Source organism: Mesoplodon densirostris, chromosome 14, assembly GCF_025265405.1.
Source record: "Mesoplodon densirostris isolate mMesDen1 chromosome 14, mMesDen1 primary haplotype, whole genome shotgun sequence".
Lineage (NCBI taxonomy): Eukaryota > Metazoa > Chordata > Mammalia > Artiodactyla > Ziphiidae > Mesoplodon > Mesoplodon densirostris.
In genome coordinates, this window is record NC_082674.1 from 59,986,526 (window position 1) to 59,993,038 (window position 6,513).

Genomic DNA, 6,513 nt, shown 5'->3' on the forward strand with positions numbered 1-6,513 from the left:
ACTTGGGTGGCTATTTCCTTTCCCACGTTAAGGAAGTTTTTGACTATAATCTCTTCAAATATTTTCTCAGACCCTTTCTTTTTCTCTTCCTCTTCTGGGCCACCTATAATTCAAATGTTGATGCAGTTAATGTTGTCTCAGAGGTCTCTGAGATTGTCTTCAATTCCTTTCATTTTTTTTCTTTATTCTGCTCCTCGGCAGTTATTTCCACCGTTCTGTCTTGCAGCTCACTTATTTGTTCTTCTACCTCAGTTTTTCTGTTATTGATTTCTTCTAGTATATTTTTCATTTCAGTTATTGTTTTGTTCATCTCTGTTTGTTTGTTCTTTACTTCTTCTAGGTCTTTGTTAAAACTTTCTTGCATTTTCTTGATCCATGCCTCCATTCTATTTCCAAGATTCTGTATCATCTTTACTATTATTACTCTAAATTCTTTTTCAGGTAGGTTGCCTATTTCCTCTTCATTATTTGGTCTTGTAGGTTTTTACCTTGCTCCTTCATCTGTAACATATTTCTTTGTTGTCTCATTTTGGTTTGTTTTGATGGATGGGATTGTGTTCTTGTCTTACTGCTTGTTTGGCCTGAGGCTTCCAGCACTGGAGTTTGCAGGCTGTTGGGTAGAGCCAGGTCTTAATGCCGAGATGAGGACCTCTAGGAGACCTCACTCTGATGAATATTCCCTGGGTCTGAGGTTCTCTGTTAGTGCAGTGGTTCAGACTCAGGGCTACCACCACAGGAGCTCAGGCCTGACCCCCGGCCCATGAACCAAGATCCTGCAAGCTGCACGGGGTGGAAAAAAAAAAAAAGGAGAACAATAACAAAGAGTAAAAAAATAAAATAAGATTAGAAAACTAACAGATATGTTAGGAAAAATAAAAATATAGATGGAACAACAACAAGAAGGTAAAACAAAACCACAATAGCAAAAAAAGAGGGAAAAAATTCTGGAAAAGGCTGTGGCTGTGGGGGGAGGGGCTTAGGCAGGGGCAGGCTTTAGGAGGCATGGTCTAGGCTCAGGACCCATGTGTCCAGAAAAGGCCATCAGGGAGTGGGGGTGGAGCTTAGGATCAGTGAGACCGGAGGAGCCCCAGAGTGCCTCCTGCCTTGGAGAGTGGAGGACCAGGTCCGGGACCCCAGGAGGCTTCTTGGGCCCAAGTGGGTAAGGGAAAGTAGCCACATCTCCCCTGAGCCTCTGATTCTGGAGGGTCCCTCCCCATCCACCTCTCCTCTTCTTCTCTTCCCACACTCCCTCACATACCCCTAGGACCCACGCAGCTGGAGGGGGTCCCAGAAGGCAGAGGACCCAACCCAGGACAGCAGCAGGCTTCCCTGGGCCCTACTGGGTAGGGGAAATGCTAGTCACATCCCCCCCAATCCTCTGAACCCCCAAGGGTCCCTTCAGGTGTGGGAGCCCCTCCCCTCTCCCAGCCACCCCTCAGGGGCGCCTGTCCTGTCCAGCCTCCATTTCTCCTCCCCCTCTCTCACTCCCACATCCTACCTGGTCACTCGGGGGTTCCTCCCACCCCTCAGTGTTGAGGTCCCCCACCAGCATCTGGTAGGTACCTAGTTGTGGGGAGATGTGAACTCCACGTCTCCCACTCCACCTTCTTGACTCTGCCCCTGCCATTGGTATTTTGATAGGTATTGCATTGAATCTGTATACTGCCTTGGACAATCTATGTTTGTTTTAACAATACGAAATCTTCCAATCCATGAACATGGTATATCTTTCCATCTGTTTGTGTCATTTTCAATTTCTTTCATCAGCATTTCATAGGTAGGTTTATTCCTAGGTGTTTTATTCTTTTATTCTTTTTTTGCCACACCATGCAGCTTGCAGGACCTTAGTCCCAAGACCAGGGATTCAACCTAGGGTCATGGCAGTGAAAGTGCCAAGTCCTAACCACTGGACTGCCAGGGAACCCCCATTTTATTCTTTTTTATGTGACTGTAAATAAGACCGTTTTCATAATTTCTTTTTCTGATAGTTCATCGTTAGTATATGGAAATGCAACAGATTTATGTATACTAATTTTGTATTCTGCAACTTGACAAAATTCCTTGATGAGCTCTAGATGGTGGCATCTTCAGGATGTTCTGTGTATGGTATCATGTCATCTGCAGACAGTGACAATGTTACTTCTTCCTTTCCAATTTGGATTCCTTTTATTTCTTATTCTTGTTTGATTGCTGTTGCTAGGACTTCCAATACTAGTTGAATGAAAGTGGCAAGAGTGAGCATCCTTGTCTTACTCCTGGTCTTAGAGGAAATGCTTTCAGCTTTTCATCATTGATTATGATGCTAGTTGTGGGTTTCTCATATATGGCCTTTATTATGTTGAGGTATGTAACATCTATACCCACTTTGTTCAGAGTTTTAATCATAAATGGGTGTCAAATTATGTTGAAAGTATTTTTCTGCATCTATTGAGATGATCATATGGTTTTTATTTTTCAGTTAGTTACTGTGGTGTATCACATTTACTGATTATAAGATATTGAACTATCCTTGCATCCCTGGGATAAATGCCACTTGATCTTGTTGTATAATCCTTTAAAAGTATTTTTGGATTCAGTTTGCTCATATTTTGTTGAGGATTTTTGCATCTATGCTCATCAGTGACATTAGCCTGTAATTTTCTTTTTGTGTGTGGTATCTTTGCCTGGTTTTAGTGTCAGCTTGATGCTGGCCTCATAGAATGAATTTGGAGGTGTTCCTTCCTCTGCAATTTTTTAGAAGAGTTTGAGAATGATAGATATTAACTCTTCCCTAAACATTTGGTAGAATTCACCTGTGACATTATCTGATCCTGTACTTTTGTTTGTTGGGAGTGTTTTGATTACTGATTTAATTTCATTACTGGTAATTGGTTTGTTCATATTTTCCATTTCTTCCTGATTCAGCCTTGGGATATTGCACATTCTTAGGATTTTGTCCATTTCTTCTAGGCTGTCCATTTAATTGGCATATAATTGTTCATAGTATTCTCTTATGAGGCTTTGTATTTGTGTGGCATTTGTTGTATCGTCTCCTTTTTCATTTCTGATTTTATTTATTTGGGCCCTCTCTCTTCTTTTTCCTGATGAGTCTGGCTCAAGGTTTATCAATTTTGTTTTATCTTTTCAACAAACCAGCTCTTAGTTTCACTGGTAATTCCTATTGTTTTTTAGTTTCTATTTATTTAATTCTGCTCTGTTATTTATGATTCTTTCCTTCTAGTAACTTTGGATTTGTTTGTTCTTTTACTAGTTCCCTTAAGTGTAAGGTTAGGTTATTTATTAGAGAATTTTCTTGTTTCCTGAGGTGGGCTTCTATTGCTACAAACTTCCCTCTTGCAACGGTTTTTGCTGGGTCTCATATCTTTTGGGTCATTGCGTTTTTGTTTTCTCATTTGTCTTCAGGTATTTCTTGATTTCCTCTTTGATTTCTTCAGTGACCCATTGGTTGTTCAGTAGCATATTGGTTAACCTCCACGTGTTTGTACTGTGTTTTTGCACTTTTTTGTTTCTTGTAGTTGATTTCTAGTCTCATAGTGTTGTGGTTGGAAAAGATGTTTGACATGATTTCAATCTTTTAAACTTTTCTGAGACTTATTTTGTGGACTACCATGTGATCTGTCCTGGAGAATGTTCCTGGTGTACTTGAAAAGAATGTGTATTCTGCTGTTTTGAGTGCAATTTTCTTTATATATCTATTAAGTCAAACTGGTTTACTGTGTTGTTTAAGAACAGTGTTTCTATATTGATGTTCTGTCTGGAGATGTGTCCATTGATGTGATATTGGTGTTTAATTCCCCAATATTTTTGTGTTCCAGTGAATTTCTCCCTTATGTCTGCTAGTATTTTACACCTGTTCCCCTCCTCCCCACTACAAACAATGTTGCAGTAAGCATCCTGCCTGGTTCATATACCCTTATGACTAATTATTTTATCTATGTAGATTTCCAAACATGGGATTTATAAATTAAATATTGGGTTGGCCAAAAAGTTCATTCCGTTTTTTTCCATACCATCTTACAGAAAAACCCAAATGAACTTTTTGGCCAACCCAATATTATCTTTTTATGTATCTTAATAAATAATTGTTTTTAAAAGGTTTTAGTCTTTCACACCCCCACCAACAAAGTCAGTACCTGAGATCTATGTCTACTCCACCTTTTTTTCTGCATTAAGATGTTATTATTCTTATTAGTTTCCCCTAATATGATTGATGAAAACTGGTATCTCCTTGTTTGCAGTTACATTCATCTAAACTACTACTGGAGTTGAGAATTTCTTCATCTTGTCTTTTTGACCAATGGCACTTGCTTTCTTTTGTGATTTAACTAATTATGTACTTAGTCCGTATTTATATTGAGTTGTTTACCTCTTCTTATCCATTTGTAGAGTTCTTTGTATGTTTGTGATATAAACCACCATCTTGTCTGTCATTTTAGTGGCAAATATTCATTCTCATGCATTTTTTTTTAACTTTTAAAATTTTATCTCTTGCCATCTTAAAATGTTTGTTTTATGTAATCAAATATGTTTATCTTTTCTCATATTGCCTCTAAATTTCCTATCTTGCCTAGGACAGAATAAATATCATTTAGACTATTTAGAATAAGAAAGAAATGAGATGTTTGGAAGTAACAGCATATGCAGATGAATTTCTTGAGGTAGTTCCAATGAAGAAAAAAAAACCTGGAGACATGGCAGAATTATTGATCTCAGTGTTGTCATAGACGAAAAAAGCCACACACTTGTTAAATTTTAACTTTTATCAGTAATTTAGTATTTCACTGGGGAAAAGTCCAGTGTGAATACAAACTGGACATCTGTCAACATTTAAATTTTAATCAATGATATACTGTTGCAATAAGGAAATGTTCAAATCAACTTTGATTTGTACATAGGAGATCTCACGTTTTAAAAGGAGAATGAGAGGGGCTTCCCTGGTGGCGCAATGGTTGAGAGTCCGCCTGCCGATGCAGGGGACACGGGTTCGTGCCCCGGTCCGGGAAGATCCCACATGCCGTGGAGCGGCTAGGCCTGTGAGCCATGGCTGCTGAGCCTGCGCGTCAGGAGCCTGTGCTCCGCAATGGGAGAGGCCACAACAGTGAGAGGCCCACATACCGAAAAAAATAAAAATAAAAGGAGAATGAGAGAATGAGGGTGGGGAGATGAGTAGGGGACCAGTAGAGTCAGGGAAATGAAAGATTACAAAAATTGAGAAGCAGCTGTTAGGCAAGTGAAATCCCTCTGCTTTCGTTAACTGCTGCTTATCAAATTTCGTCTCTAGTCCTTCCACAAAGACTAGAAGATAGGGACTCTATCTTCATTTGTTAGCTGGAACTAACACTAAATTTTTTTGGCAGCCTTGAGTTTTTTCAGATAGGCACTTTAAGGGAAGTTGGGCTCATTCCAAGGATGCGGCTTTGAGCTGTGTTAGTCTTTATATGCTAAAGCTGAGGCCCTGTTGAGAAGAGGTCTCAGAAGAACCTGGCTAGAGTTTGGTCAAGGAGAGAATCTTAGTGTTTAGGTTCTTAAGGCTTTCTTGAGCACTTCTTTGAATAAATATTTCTTATATTACTTTATTATTACACTTCATAGACATGGTAACATTTTCCACCAATGACTTAGAAAAAATCTTTTTGAGTTTTAGTGACAGTAGTCTTTTGAAAAGTTAAGAGTGCAGAATGAGAAAGCCTTCAATCCACCTCCACTTTGCAAGTCTTTTTTACTGTCTCTTCATCAAGGGTCCTTTCAGCAGAATCTTTCCTAATGTTTCAAAAGCAGAAATGAAAGTTTCCACTTAGGACAGGTGTGTGAAGTTCACTGACATGGTAAATTCTAATCAACCAACATATATTTATTGAAGGGCTTTTAGGCTTAATGTACTTGGTGTTGTGGGCATAATGTAGTTTGGAAAAAGAAAAGTAAAAAACACATAATTTAGGTCTTTCTTTGTAAGTTATAGAAAAAGGAGACAATCTTCATATTTTTATGTTCTTTCTGTTTTTTTAAAAAGACTTTATTTCTTTTTTTTCATTGCAGTGCACGGGCTTCTCATTGCGGTGGCTTCTCTTGTCGCGGAGCTTGGGCTCTAGGTACGTGGGCTTCAGTAGTTGTGGCACACAGGCTCAGTAGTTGTGGCACACAGGCTCAGTAGTTGTGGCTCGTGGGCTTAGCTGCTCTGTGGCATGTGGGATCTTCCTGGACCAGGGCTTGAATCTGTGTTTCCTGCATTGGCAGGCAGATTCTTAACTGATGCACCACCAGCAAAGTCCCTATTTTTATGTTCTTACATGGAAGTGTTTATTTCTTGTGTGACTTGCATCTTGTTCCATTAACACCGCCATTTCCCCCTTTCTTACTGTGCTCTACTGGCTGTTCCACAAACATGCCAGGCATTTTCCTTGCCTAGAAAGCTCTTTCCCTAGATATTCACCTAGTCCACTCTCTCACTTACTGCAAACTTTTGCTCAAATGCCATCCTGCTCAATGAGGCTTGATCTGACTATCCTATTTAAA